This window comes from Chiloscyllium plagiosum, unplaced genomic scaffold (assembly GCF_037043375.1).
Source record: "Chiloscyllium plagiosum isolate Xiang-an unplaced genomic scaffold, Cpla_swu_hap1 HiC_scaffold_11, whole genome shotgun sequence".
NCBI lineage: Eukaryota > Metazoa > Chordata > Chondrichthyes > Orectolobiformes > Hemiscylliidae > Chiloscyllium > Chiloscyllium plagiosum.
This window is the reverse complement of record NW_028270149.1, coordinates 49,542,269-49,554,788: the sequence shown is the minus strand read 5'-3', so window position 1 is coordinate 49,554,788 and position 12,520 is coordinate 49,542,269. Positions and strand designations below refer to the sequence as shown.

Sequence of the window (12,520 nt, the reverse complement as noted above, 5' to 3'; positions counted from 1 at the left end):
TTTGAGGAAGTGACCAAGTTGTTAGGTGAAGGAAGGGTTGTAATTGTCATAGACATGAACTTTAGTAAGGTGTTTGGTAAATTTCCCGATGGCAAACTAATGGAGAAAGTGAAGTCACATGGTGCGCAGGGTGTTCTAGCTAGGTGGATAAAGAACTGGTTGAACAACGGGAGACAGAGAGTAGTAGTTGAAGGGAGTTCCTCAAAAAGGAGAAAGGTGACCAGAGGTGTTCCACAGGGATCAGTGCTGGGGCCACAATTGTTTGGGATATACATAAATGGTCTGGAGGAGAGCCTAGGTGGTCTGATCAGAAAGTTTGCAAATGACACAAAGATTGGTGGAGTAGTCATAGAGTCATAGAGATGAACAGCATGGAAACAGACCATTCGGTCCAACCCGCCCATGCCGACCAGATATCCCAAACCAATCTAGTCCCACATGCCAGCACATGGTCTATATCCCTCCAAACCCTTCCTATTCATATACCCGTTCAAATGCCTCTTAAATGTTGCAATTGTACCACCCTCCATTACATCCTCTGGCAGCTCATTCCATACACGTACCACCCTCTGCATGAAAACGTTGCCCCTTAGGTCTCTTCTATATCTTTCCCCTCTCACTCTAAACCTATGCCCTCTAGTTCTGGACTCCCTAACCCCAGGGAAAAGACTTTGTCTATTTATCCTATCCATAGCCCTCATAATTTTGTAAACCTCTATAAGGTCACCCCTCAGCCTCCGACACTCCAGGGAAAACAGCCCCAGTCTATTCAGCCTCTCCCTGTAGCTCAAATCCTCCAACCCTGGCAACATCCTTGTAAATCTTTTCTGAAACCTTTCAAGTTTCACAACATCTTTCCAATAGGAAAGAGACCAGAATTGCATGCAATATTCCAACAGTGGCCTAACCAATGTCCTGTAAAGCTGGAACATGACCTCCCAACTCCTGTACTCAATACTCTGACTAATAAAGGAAAGCATACCAAACGCCTTCTTCACTATGCTATCTACCTGTGACTCCACATTCAAGGAGCTATGAACCTGCACTCCAAGGTCTCTTTGTTCAGCAACACTCCCTAGGCCTTTACCATTAAGTATATAAGTCCTGCTAAGATTTGCTTTCCCAAAATGCAGCACCTTGCATTTATCTGAATTAAACTCCATCTGCCACTTCTCAGCCCATTGGCCCATCTGGTCCAGATCCTATTGTAATCTGAGGTAACCCTCTTCGCTGTCCACTACACCTCCAATTTTGGTGTCATCTGCAAACTTACTAACTGTAACTCTTATGCTCGCATCCAAATCATTTATGTAAATGACAAAAAGTAGAGGGCCCAGCACTGATCCTTGTGGCACTCCACTGGTCACAGGCCTCCAGTCTGAAAAACAACTCTCCACCACCACCCTCTGTCTTCTACCTTTGAGCCAGTTCTGTATCCAAATGGCTAGTTCTCCCTGTATTCCATGAGATCTAACCTTGCTAATCAGTATCACACGGGGAACCTTGTTGAACGCCTTACTGAAATCCATATAGATCACATCTACTGCTCTGCCCTCATCAATCTTCTTTGTTACTTCCTCAAAAAACTCAATCAAGTTTTTGAGACATGATTTCCCACACACAAAGCCATGTTGACTATCCCGAATCAGTCCTTGCCTTTCCAAATACATGTACATCTGTCCCTCAGGATTTCCTCCAACAACTTGCCCACCACTGAAGTCAGGCTCACCGATCTATAATTCCCTGGCTTGTCTTTACCGCCCTTCTTAAACAGTGGCACCATGTTTGCCAACCTCCAGTCTTCCGGCACCACACGTGTGACTATCGATGATACAAATATCTCAGCAAGAGGCCCAGCAATCACTTCTCTAGCTTCCCACAGTGTTCTCGGGTCATGGGGATTTATCCACTTTTAACCGTTTCAAGACATCCAGCACTTCCTCCTCTGTAATATAGACATTTTGCAAGATGTCACCATCTATTTCCCTACAGTTTATACTTTCCTTATCGTTTTCCACAGTAAATACTGATGCAAAATATTCATATCTCCCCCATTTTCTGTGGCTCCACACAAAGGCCACCATGCTGATCTTTGAGGGGCCCTATTCTCTCCCTAGTACCCTTTGTCCTTAATATATTTTAAAAACCCTTTGGATGCTCCTTAATTCTATTTGCCAAAGCTATCTCATGTCCCCATTTTGCACTCCTGAGTTCTCTCTTAAGTATACTCCTACTGCCTTTATACTCTTCTAAGGATTCACTCGATCTATCCTGTTTATACCTGACATATGCTTTCTTCTTTTTCTTAACCAAACCCTCAACTTCTTTAGTCATCCAGCATTCCCTATACCTACCAGCCTTCCCTTTCACCCTGACAGGAATATACTTTCTCTGGATTCTGGTTATCTCATTTCTGAAGGCTTTCCATTTTCCAGCCGTCCCTTTACCTGCGAACATCTGCCTCCAATCAGTTTTCGAAAGTTCTTGCCTAATACCTTCAAAATTGGCCTTTCTCCAATTTAGAACTTCAACTTTTCGATCTGGTCTATCCTTTTCCATCACCATTTTAAAACGAATAGAATTATGGTCACTGGCCCAAAGTGCTCCCCCACTGACACCTCAGTCACCTGCCCTGCCTTATTTCCCAAGAGTAGGTCAAGTTTTGCACCTTCTCTAGTAGGTACATCCACATACTGAATCAGAAAATTGTCTTGTACACACTTAAGAAATTCCTCTCCATCTAAACCTTTAACATTATGCCAGTCCCAGTCGATGTTGGGAAATTTAAAATCCCCTACCTTAACTAACCTATTATTCTTACAGATAGCGGAGATCTTCTTACAAGTTTGTTTCTCAGTTTCCCTCTGACTATTGGGGGGGTCTATATTACAATCCCAATAAGGTGATCATCCCTTTCTTATTTCTCAGTTCCACCCAAATAACTACCCTGGGTGTATTTCTGGGAATATCCTCCCTCAGCACAGCTGTAACGCTATCCCTTGTCAAAAATGCAGAAAGCATTGAGGACTGTCAAAGAATACAGGAGAATGTAGATAGACTGGAGATTTGGATGGAGAAGTGGCAGATGGAGTTCCATCTGGGCAAATGTGAGGTGATGCAATTTGGAAGGTCTAATTCTAGAGTGAAGTATACTGTAAATGGAAGAGCCTTGGGAAAAGTTGATGAATGGAGAGATCTGGGAATTCAGGTCCATTGTACCCTGAAGATGGCTGCACAGGTGGATACAATGGTCAAGAAGGCATATGGTATGCTTGCCTTAATCGGACAGGGTATTGATGAGAAGAGGTGGCAGGTCATGCTGAAATTGTACAAAACTTTGGTTCGGCCGCATTTAGAATACTGTATGCATTTCTGGTCACCGCATTACCAAAAGGATGTGGACACTTTGGAGACGATGCAGAGAATGTTTACGAGGATGTTGCCTGGTATGGAAGGTGCTAGCTCTGAAGAGAGGTAGAATAGATTAGGTTTGTTTTCACTAGAAAAAAGGAGATTGAAGGTGGACCTGATTGAGGTCTACAAAATCACGAAGGGTGTAGACAGGGTGGATGGAGATAAGCTTTTTCTGAGGGTGAGGGATTCAATAACAAGAGAGTATGCGTTCAAAGTGAGAGGAGAAAAGTTTAATAGGGATATGCGCTGAAAGCACTTTACACAGAGGGTGGTAGCTGGAACACGTTGCCAGCAGAGGCAGGCTTGGTCAATTCTTTAAAGGTGCATCTGGACAGATGCGTGAGTAGATGGGGGAGCACAGGGATATAGATCCTTAGGATTTGGGCAATAGGTTTAGAGACAGTGAGAGAGACACAGAGCCACAGAGACATAGACAGAGAAACGTTCTGGGATTTACATATTAATGAACCAAAACCTGCAAAATATTCTAAAAGATGAAAGACTGAACAGCAATCTCAGTTTGTTTATTTTTTCTTAATTGCATGACACTGATCTTTTGCTAAACATTCTGTGTCCTATGATCCTGCCCCACTAGTTACCTGCTAAAGGAGAAGTACTCTGAAAGTTAGTACTTACAAATAAACCTGTTAGACTATAACCTGGTGTTATGTGATTTTAACGCTGTCCACCCCAGTCCAATACTGGTACCTCTACATCATACCTCCACAACATTCATCACTTCTGCTTCATTGATTTGCAGTTTACCTTTCAGACACCGGTCATTATTTTAGGTGTCAAAATATTCTACTACTTCTGAAAGTAGCAAAGTTTTGTTCAGCTCAGTTGTCAGTAATTTAGTTATGGATTCAAATTTTTTGCTGAACACATTCTCCTTTACAAAGCACAGAATATTTTTTACATGTCTAATCACATGTATGACTTTTAAGGACTTTCTATCATATCTTTCATTGTTGCTTTGCCCCACATGTAACATTACCATTATGTCTGTTCCTGTTCCTTCAGGCACCTTCCTCAAATTTTCTCTCAATATACACTCTCTATATACACCCATATGATATGAAATGAGTTACATCTAAGGAATTTTCAATATCTCAGGACGGTCTAAAGAATTTTACATTCAACAAAATACTTTAAGTTTGTGGCCACTATTATAAATGATTCCAATTTCGGGGAATTGAGACAGATGTGTGAAGAGTTTCCTGATTGGTCATTGAACCACACTTGGATTATTTCTCTTCAGTTGACTGATTTCAGGCTGAGATTGATCTGCTTCCTTTTGGAACATTGGGTCTTGTGATGTCTACATAATATAGTGGTTGAAGTTCATCACGAAATGAAGAACATCTATGATCTGCCCTACAGCTATCAGTCCCTCACATGAATGCAGTGATAAAAACATCATTAGATCATTGACTTAAAGAATGATATAATCCAAGAGGTGTGAGAGTGTTTTGATCTATGATGCCTCCACATGGGTTTTTTGTAGTATCTCCAGCAGAAGAGGAGGTTTGTTATTATGAGGCTATGCTGAACTCAATTTTGTTGGCAGAAGAATACCATTTGCATTAGCTTTCCAAATAGTTCCACTGCAGACAGTGGAGTCACAGTCAACCCTGGCACTAAAAGCACACTGAAAATTATGTTTTTTTCTAAGATAACAGAAAGAATTTCATCAAGGTCAGAAGAGAACTTCTCTTTAAGATCTTGTTCAGAATCAACGGTTGGGATATAACTACAAATGTTGGTAGCACATTGGTTACAGCTGATTTGCAGAAGAAGTGTCCCAAGTCTTTAATTTTCATAACTGGGGAGTTTGGATAAAGCATCCTAGATCTTATTCTTGATATCAGAGTAACTGTCTGCCATTTCTTTCAATCAAAAGTTTATCTCCCTGATTATTTTGTCAGCTGCTTCTCTAAGAGAGATTTCATGGAGGGTGCAATGCCAATTTGGAACTCGAACAGCTCACATACAGTTGCAGTTCCTCTTTTCAGATGCCTTGAGATTATCCATGAGTGTTCAAATGCTCCAAGTTTCAAAGTTTAAAGCTCTCTTTCTTTGACTACTAAGATGGTGATCTTGCAGGGTGTGGTTCCTGAGCTAGGAGAAAGTGGAACAACATATTTTTAGATCACATTCTATCATTGTTCTCATTTGGGCTGTGCAGGGGACATCCTGAAGAGGCCTGACAAGCTACAGTCATAGAACACGATAGCTCTGTTCCATGCGATCCCATGTTATATGAAAATCATATAATTGCAGCACCATTTAAAACAATGGGACCATAATCACGTTATAGCCAATACAGGTCAGGAAAGTTCATGTTCTACAAATAATGGTCGAAATTCTTCAATCACATTATAGCCAATTTATGTTGAAGAAACTCGTGTTTTAGCAGAACTGACTGTACTATGTACAGGTATTGGATGAAAGCAAAAGCAAAATACTGTAGATGCTGGAAATCTCAAATAAGAACAAAGTAAAAGCTGGAAAAACTCAGCAGGTCAGCCAACACCTTGCGGAAAGTGTTAGATTCCAACAGATTGAACACCCAGCAGCTGCATGATATCAGTTCAGCACAAACATTGATTCTTTCAGAGCCCAATCCCAGACAGAGTCATAGTCATAGAGTCATAGATATATACAGCATGGAAACAGACCCTTCAGTCCAACCCGTTCATGCCGACCAGATATCCAAACCCAATTTAGTCTCACTTGTCAGCACCCGGCCCATATCCCTCCAAACCCTTTCTATTCATATACCCATCCAAATGCCTCTTAAATGTTGCAATTGTACCAGCCTCCACCACATCCTCTGGCAGCTCATTCCATACACGTACCACCCTCTGCATGAAAATGTTGCCCCTTAGGTCTCTTTTATATCTTTCCCCTCTCACTCTAAACCTATGCCCTCTAGTTCTGGACTCCCCGACCCCAGGGAAAAAACTTTATCTATTTATCCTATCCATAGCCCTCATAATTTTGTAAACCTTTATAAGATCACCCCTCAGCCTCCGACGCTCCAGGGAAAACAGCCCCAGCCTGTTCAGCCTCTCCCTGTAGCTCAGATCCTCCAACCCTGGCACCATCCTTATAAAGGTAGGTCAATTTTGACCTAAGATTTCAGGTCAATTGCTTACATGTAGTTGCATTTTGCCTCTGTTAACTTCTCGTATTATATATGCTACTTTCTTTGATATGTAGCTTTTTATTTAACAGATGATGTTGCCTGTGATTTTTAACCTCCTGAGTGGCTTACAGATGTCTTTATCATTCCAATTCCTTTTCCAGCCCATAGCTTTAGTTATCACTGCATGCTTTCTGATGAATTTGTTCCCATTTATAGCAGTTCAAATCTTTGGTCACATTAACCCATCTTTCAGACCAATGCTATCTTAGCCATTTCCCTGATCCATTTATTTGAGTAGCAATTGATTGTGGCCACTTTTTGAGCACATTCCTGTGGTAAGCAAGTAATACATATCGAAACTGCAAGTCACCAGAGGCAGCTTGCTAATTTTGCGGCATCTCCAAATCATGCTAATTTTGAGGAGACTAATTTCAACTGCTCACTTTGTTGACACAGGCCCTTTGAAGTATTATAAACTGTGAGGACAGGGAAAGAGGAAAGAGTCAGGTTAGTAGAATGCATGCAGGACAGATGAAAATGAGTGCAATGTAAAGCAATATATGTTGGTAGGGAGACTGGGAAGAAAGGTAGTATAACTTAAAGGGTACAATTCTAATATTAGGAGAGTGGATGTGGGGGTGGGAGATGATTCTTTTGGGTGTGTCCCTGTAGGAATAATGTAAAGCCAGGAGGAAAAAGACAAGATATTTTCTTCTGGCTGTTAGTTAACTACAGTATCTGCTGAAGAAACATGCTCTGCTCCTCACCCTACAAATTAGGAGAAATGTTTTACATATTTTAAGGGGCACAATGACTATTTCCAGTGCCCTTGGAGAAGGGGAGTCAGCATCATAAATAGTAGTGCTTTTGGTTCCATTCTGTCCTGGAAAAGGGATCAAACTTTTCAGTCATTGAGATGGGTATCATCGATTTCAGTCTCAATAATCCTGTTTCAATCAGTTACTGCTTCATTCCTGTACTGTCCTCTCTGAGACCATAACCACTTCCTTTAATGTTTTGATCAACAAAATGGTTAGTATCATTTCTCGATTTACAATATCTGCCTCTCTGATGCGTAAACAACCACAAACCTTATTATCCTTATAAGTTATGCCTTACAGGTAATGTAAAGTTTTATACAAGATTGTCTATCAATGATGAAAAATAGGATCACCCATCCACCATCCCTCGCACCCATCTCCCAAATTCCCTTAGTTCCCAGTTTCACCTCAATTTTTAACTTAAGCCATGACTTTTTTCTCCCTCCAGGGCTACAGTTAAGGTAAAGGCTCTTGAGTTGCCTGGGTGATACACAGCCCAGTTGAAAATCCTTGCTGGCCAGTATGTGCCAAAATGCCTCAAAAAAATAAGAATGGATGGAACTCCTTAAGATTTAACAGTTAAATAGAAAATAATGGTAAGGCAAATGCAGATTGAACCGAATATGTTAGAAATATCTCGTTGTTTATTTCGTTTTTTGAATGAACTTTTTATTTCTGAAGCATTTGATAGCTGACTTTTTTTTCATTTTTTATGAATTTGACAGAAAATCAACTGGCAAATGCCAAGCTTAAATCATGATAGCAACACAAGTTTAGGAAGTAGCATTCAGCATCATTACTGAATAAGATGCAATGGCTCCAAATTGAACTCTCGCATCTGCACTTCAAACAATGAACTGCACCCTGACCTCTTTACATTCTTCCTTCTTCTACATCTCATCTCTCTTGCACAACCATGTTCTGTGCAGATCTGTACATTTTTACAATCGCTCCTTTAAAATCATTCCAATCACATCCTTTACAATGGTGATTCAGAAAACTGAAAAGCAGAAATCAATTGGGGGATAAATCTCAGATCAAAATGCTCATAACGTTGAAATTGCTTAGACTGATTGTTAAACCACATATTGCATAGAATTACATAGAAATTACAACATAGAAAATGACTGTTCAACCGAAGCATTCTGCAATGTTATTTATTCACTTGCTTAATGTTTTAGGCAGTTCAGGTCAGCATATGAAGAACTGAAAAACTCAAATTTGTAGTCTAATTAAGTATATACTCATGGAAAATTGTCCAACTCTGCAATTAGCCAAATCTGCAAGATCAATAATTTAGAACTGTTAGTTTCATGAGTGAATCACAAAACCATCCTGAAGTCAGGAAAAATATCTGGTTGGCTAGGAAGAGGAAGAAAATTTAGGGAGAAAATTATCACCCTATCAATCATCATATTTAAACAAAATAGGGGGGCAACAAATAAAAAAGGCTTGGATTTTCATTCTGGGGTCAAGGATATGCCGAGAGAACAACATCTGGATTATGACAGTGCACTTTGTCAGAAACAAATCACTACATAATTTTTATAGTGTTACAATTATAGGATTTAGAAGATTGTCATGTTTTGGGAATGTGTTGTTCAGTTAAGATAAACACAGGAAATCATTTTACTTGTTCTAAAGCCTGCCTGACCCCAAAACTAGGTTGTTGATTACTAGAGATCGAAGAGGATCCAGATCGTTTGATTGGAAAGAAGGTGTAAGGTGTTTATGCTTGGAGACAATGGCAGAAGCCTTTGTGCTAACAGTGGAAATGAGTCTCCAAAGTTGCAAAAAGTTATGAAAATATCAAGCTGTAAAAAAGGTGTGCTCTAACTAGACGAAAGTGAGGACTGCAAATGCTGGAGATTAGAGTCAAGAGTGTGGGAGCATCTGAACTGTCCATTGACTTCTAAGATAAGAGAGATGCGAGGTCTCATGGATAGCTAATCACCATTTTTCCTGAATTATTAGCTCATATGATTCAAGTTGCCACGTTATATGGGCCAATGGGCTGAGGAGTGGCAGATGGGATTAATTTAGATAAATGCAAGGTGCTGCATTTTGGGAAAGCAAATCTTAGCAGGACTTATACACTTAATGGTTAGGTCCTAGGGAGTGTTGCTAACAAAGAGACCTTGGAGTGCAGATTCATAGCTCCTTGAAAGTAGAGTCGCAGGTGGATAGGATAGTGAAGAAGGTGTTTGGTATGCTTTCCTTTATTGGTCACAGTGTTTAGTCCAGGAGTTGGAAAGTCATGTTGCAGCTGTACAGGACATTGGTTAAGTCATTTTTGGAATATTGCATGCAGTTCTGGTCTCCTTCCTATCGGAAGGATGTTGTGAAATTTGAAAGGGTTCAGAAAAAATTTAAAATTATGTTGCCAGGGTTGGAGGATTGAGCTATAAGGAAAAGTTGAATAGACTGGGGCTGTTTTCCCTGGAGCATTGAAGGCTGAGGCATGACATTTTAGAGGTTTACAAAATCATGAGGGGCATGGATAGGATAAATAGATAAAGTCTTTTCCCTGGGGTGAGAGAGTTCAGAACTAGATTTAGGGTAAGGAGGAAAGAAAGGGACCTAAGGGGCAACTTTTACACGCAGAGGGTGGTGCGTGTATGGAATGAGCTGCCAGAGGAAGTGGTGGAGGCTGGTACAATTGCAACATTTAAAAGACACCTGGATTAGGTATATGAATAGGAAGGGTTTAGAGGGATATGGGCCAAGTACTGGCAAATGGGACTAGATTAGATTGGGATAGCTGCTCGGCATGGACGGGTTGGACCGAAGAGTCTGTTTCCGTGCTGGACATCTCTATGATTCCAGATAGAAACTGTTCTCTGTTCTCCTCTGCAAGCCTAGGATATTCTTCAAAACTCAGAGACTGAGCTAACCTGTCAGGAACTGGGAGAGAGAGCGCAGCTAGATGTTGAAACTTTGCGGTTCACCATTGCAGGGATGTGGGTGACAGCTTGTGTTCAAATTGGAAGGACCACACTCAAATGGAATTAAAATGAGGTTATAAGATTTGCTTAGCATGAGCTCAATAAATGTAAAACTAGAAAGAGGGAAAAGTTATTCATTATTGTTTAAATTATAAGTTGTCTATATAAATGGTATTCAGTCAATAGTGTTATTAGTCTTGAGTTACACTAAAAGTCTTAAAACATGACATCTCGTGTTATCCTTTTAGCTATTAAATCTTTCTGGCATACTGGTCCTCCTGCATTGGCCATTAACATTTTCAGTCAGCATGAGGCAGAAACTTTGTGGACAGCTGCCATTCCATTCCTGACAGGGTCTGCTTGAAAATGGCTCAATGGTGGATGTTGCTCTCCAATTAGCACATCAATAAATGACAAGGTATTCCAGGCCTGCCCCACTCCAGTCCTGCCCCTGCTCGCCTTCAAAATGTTCAACCCAGAATGCCAGGTCATAGCGCCAAATCATTTGAACTATTTCCTTTAATTCCAATCAGTAGGTCACACAGATTAAATTTGAAACAATGCTTTCCTTCAGATAGAACAGGTTGCATTTCCTAATGACTTCCGTGGGGTATTCCAAAGTGCTTCACACTCAATTAATTATTTGTCATACTTACTTCTTGTGCCTATATTAGCAAATGCAGAGGTTAATTTATACACAATATCAAACAAACAGCAGACATGTTGACAGACAAGTCATTCTGTTTCTTTCATAGTACTATTCATGTTCAAGTATTACCCTTAAATTCTTTATATTCACCTAAACAATAGCTCCTTGTAAATTTCACTGAAGAGACAGCATCTCTTACAGTACTCCCATTATACTACATTGCAACGTTAGACTAAATTATGACAATTTTCTGGATGGAAATTTGTGTCAGAGATACTGTGAAACTGGTGGTGTCAGATCAAATGCCTGTTATCCATAGCACCTGATATTTAACTGCAGACACTGCAATTAAATGGAATATCAGGCACTGAGCCTAACTGGCAGATGATCTGGCACTGCCCAATTTGTGCCATCACCCACAAAACTCTTCTCCTAAAAGTTAAAAAGCATCAACATTGCAATAAAGTTGCAGGTACTTTGCTTTATAAACCTCCTGGGTTGAAGTAAGATAATACAAGAAACAAAATAGTATACACACTAAAGGAAAACTGTAATTCACACAACTATTCAGTCGATGAGTGTACCCATCCATCCAAGTCACTAACCTCCAGTGATTGTACTTACTTTGAATTGTTCCAACTACAATGTATCAATCCAGGCTTTCAGTAAACAGCAGCACATGACACCTCAGTGTACAGGCTGTCTGCAGCTAGCAAAAACACTATTCACTGGGAAAATGTGGTTGATATATAATAAGCTGTTCGAAAAAATGAGTTTCGTAGTTCCTCAAATGTCTGCATTACATCAACCGTTTTTTTAAGCAAACACAAAATATATAGAGACATCACCACACCCCGTAACAAAAGAAGATCTAGCTACTTTATTTCACTTTCAGAAGGGAAGGGTGGTTCTCCAAGTGTCAGTTTGTAAATACCTCAATCACTATGCATGTACTCCCTCTCCATCTAAGTACGAAGCTGCCCTGATAAAGGAGTTCAAGCCTGGGCCAGTGTTTAGCAGGGTTCTGCCCCTTTCTCACTAAAAATAGTCCTCTGCAACTTATAAACAGTTTTATTGTGATACTGTTCAATGATCTGAAAGTGTTGGAGGCTGTGAAATTAAGATAACTTTATCTTCCGGGACATCAGTGCCTCAAATTAGATATTTTCTACTACTGAACCCTTCATACTAGCTGGTACAAAAACTTACTCAAGAATAAACCACGTTCTAGTGTTGGTTGTCTCCCCACATTGCCCCCACACTGACCCCTGTCTATGAATGCAGAATATACTGTAAGTGCAGAAACAAGGAGGCAGAACTTTTACCTCAACAAGTTGAAGCTAGGGTTCATGTAAAACACAGCTCCATGTTTCAGTCTACAACTGTAAATGATGGAAGTTTGACTTTGAACAGATGAGAGGTCTCAATTTTTTGCTGCTGTGCAGTACAATACCTTTGCGCGTGGGCTTTCTTGTTTTCGTTTGATTTTGAGCTCTCACAAATTTCATGCTTGTGGTTTAATTTTTACTTCGAATATTGT

At 40.3% G+C, this 12,520-nt stretch overlaps 1 protein-coding gene across 6 annotated transcripts in view; it reads right to left on the bottom strand.

Moving 5' to 3' along the window:
* Positions 1–12,520, bottom strand: part of nhsl2 (NHS-like 2) — a 357,452-nt gene that overhangs the window by 45,468 nt on the left and 299,464 nt on the right. The window contains exon 1 of one of the 6 annotated variants that reach the window (XM_087992040.1): positions 11,605–11,794. The exons of the other annotated variants lie outside the window; for them this stretch is intronic. The gene's annotated coding sequence lies outside the window, so the exon portion shown is untranslated. Of the gene's footprint in view, positions 1–11,604; positions 11,795–12,520 lie in introns of those variants that run through there. 6 annotated transcript variants of the gene reach the window in all.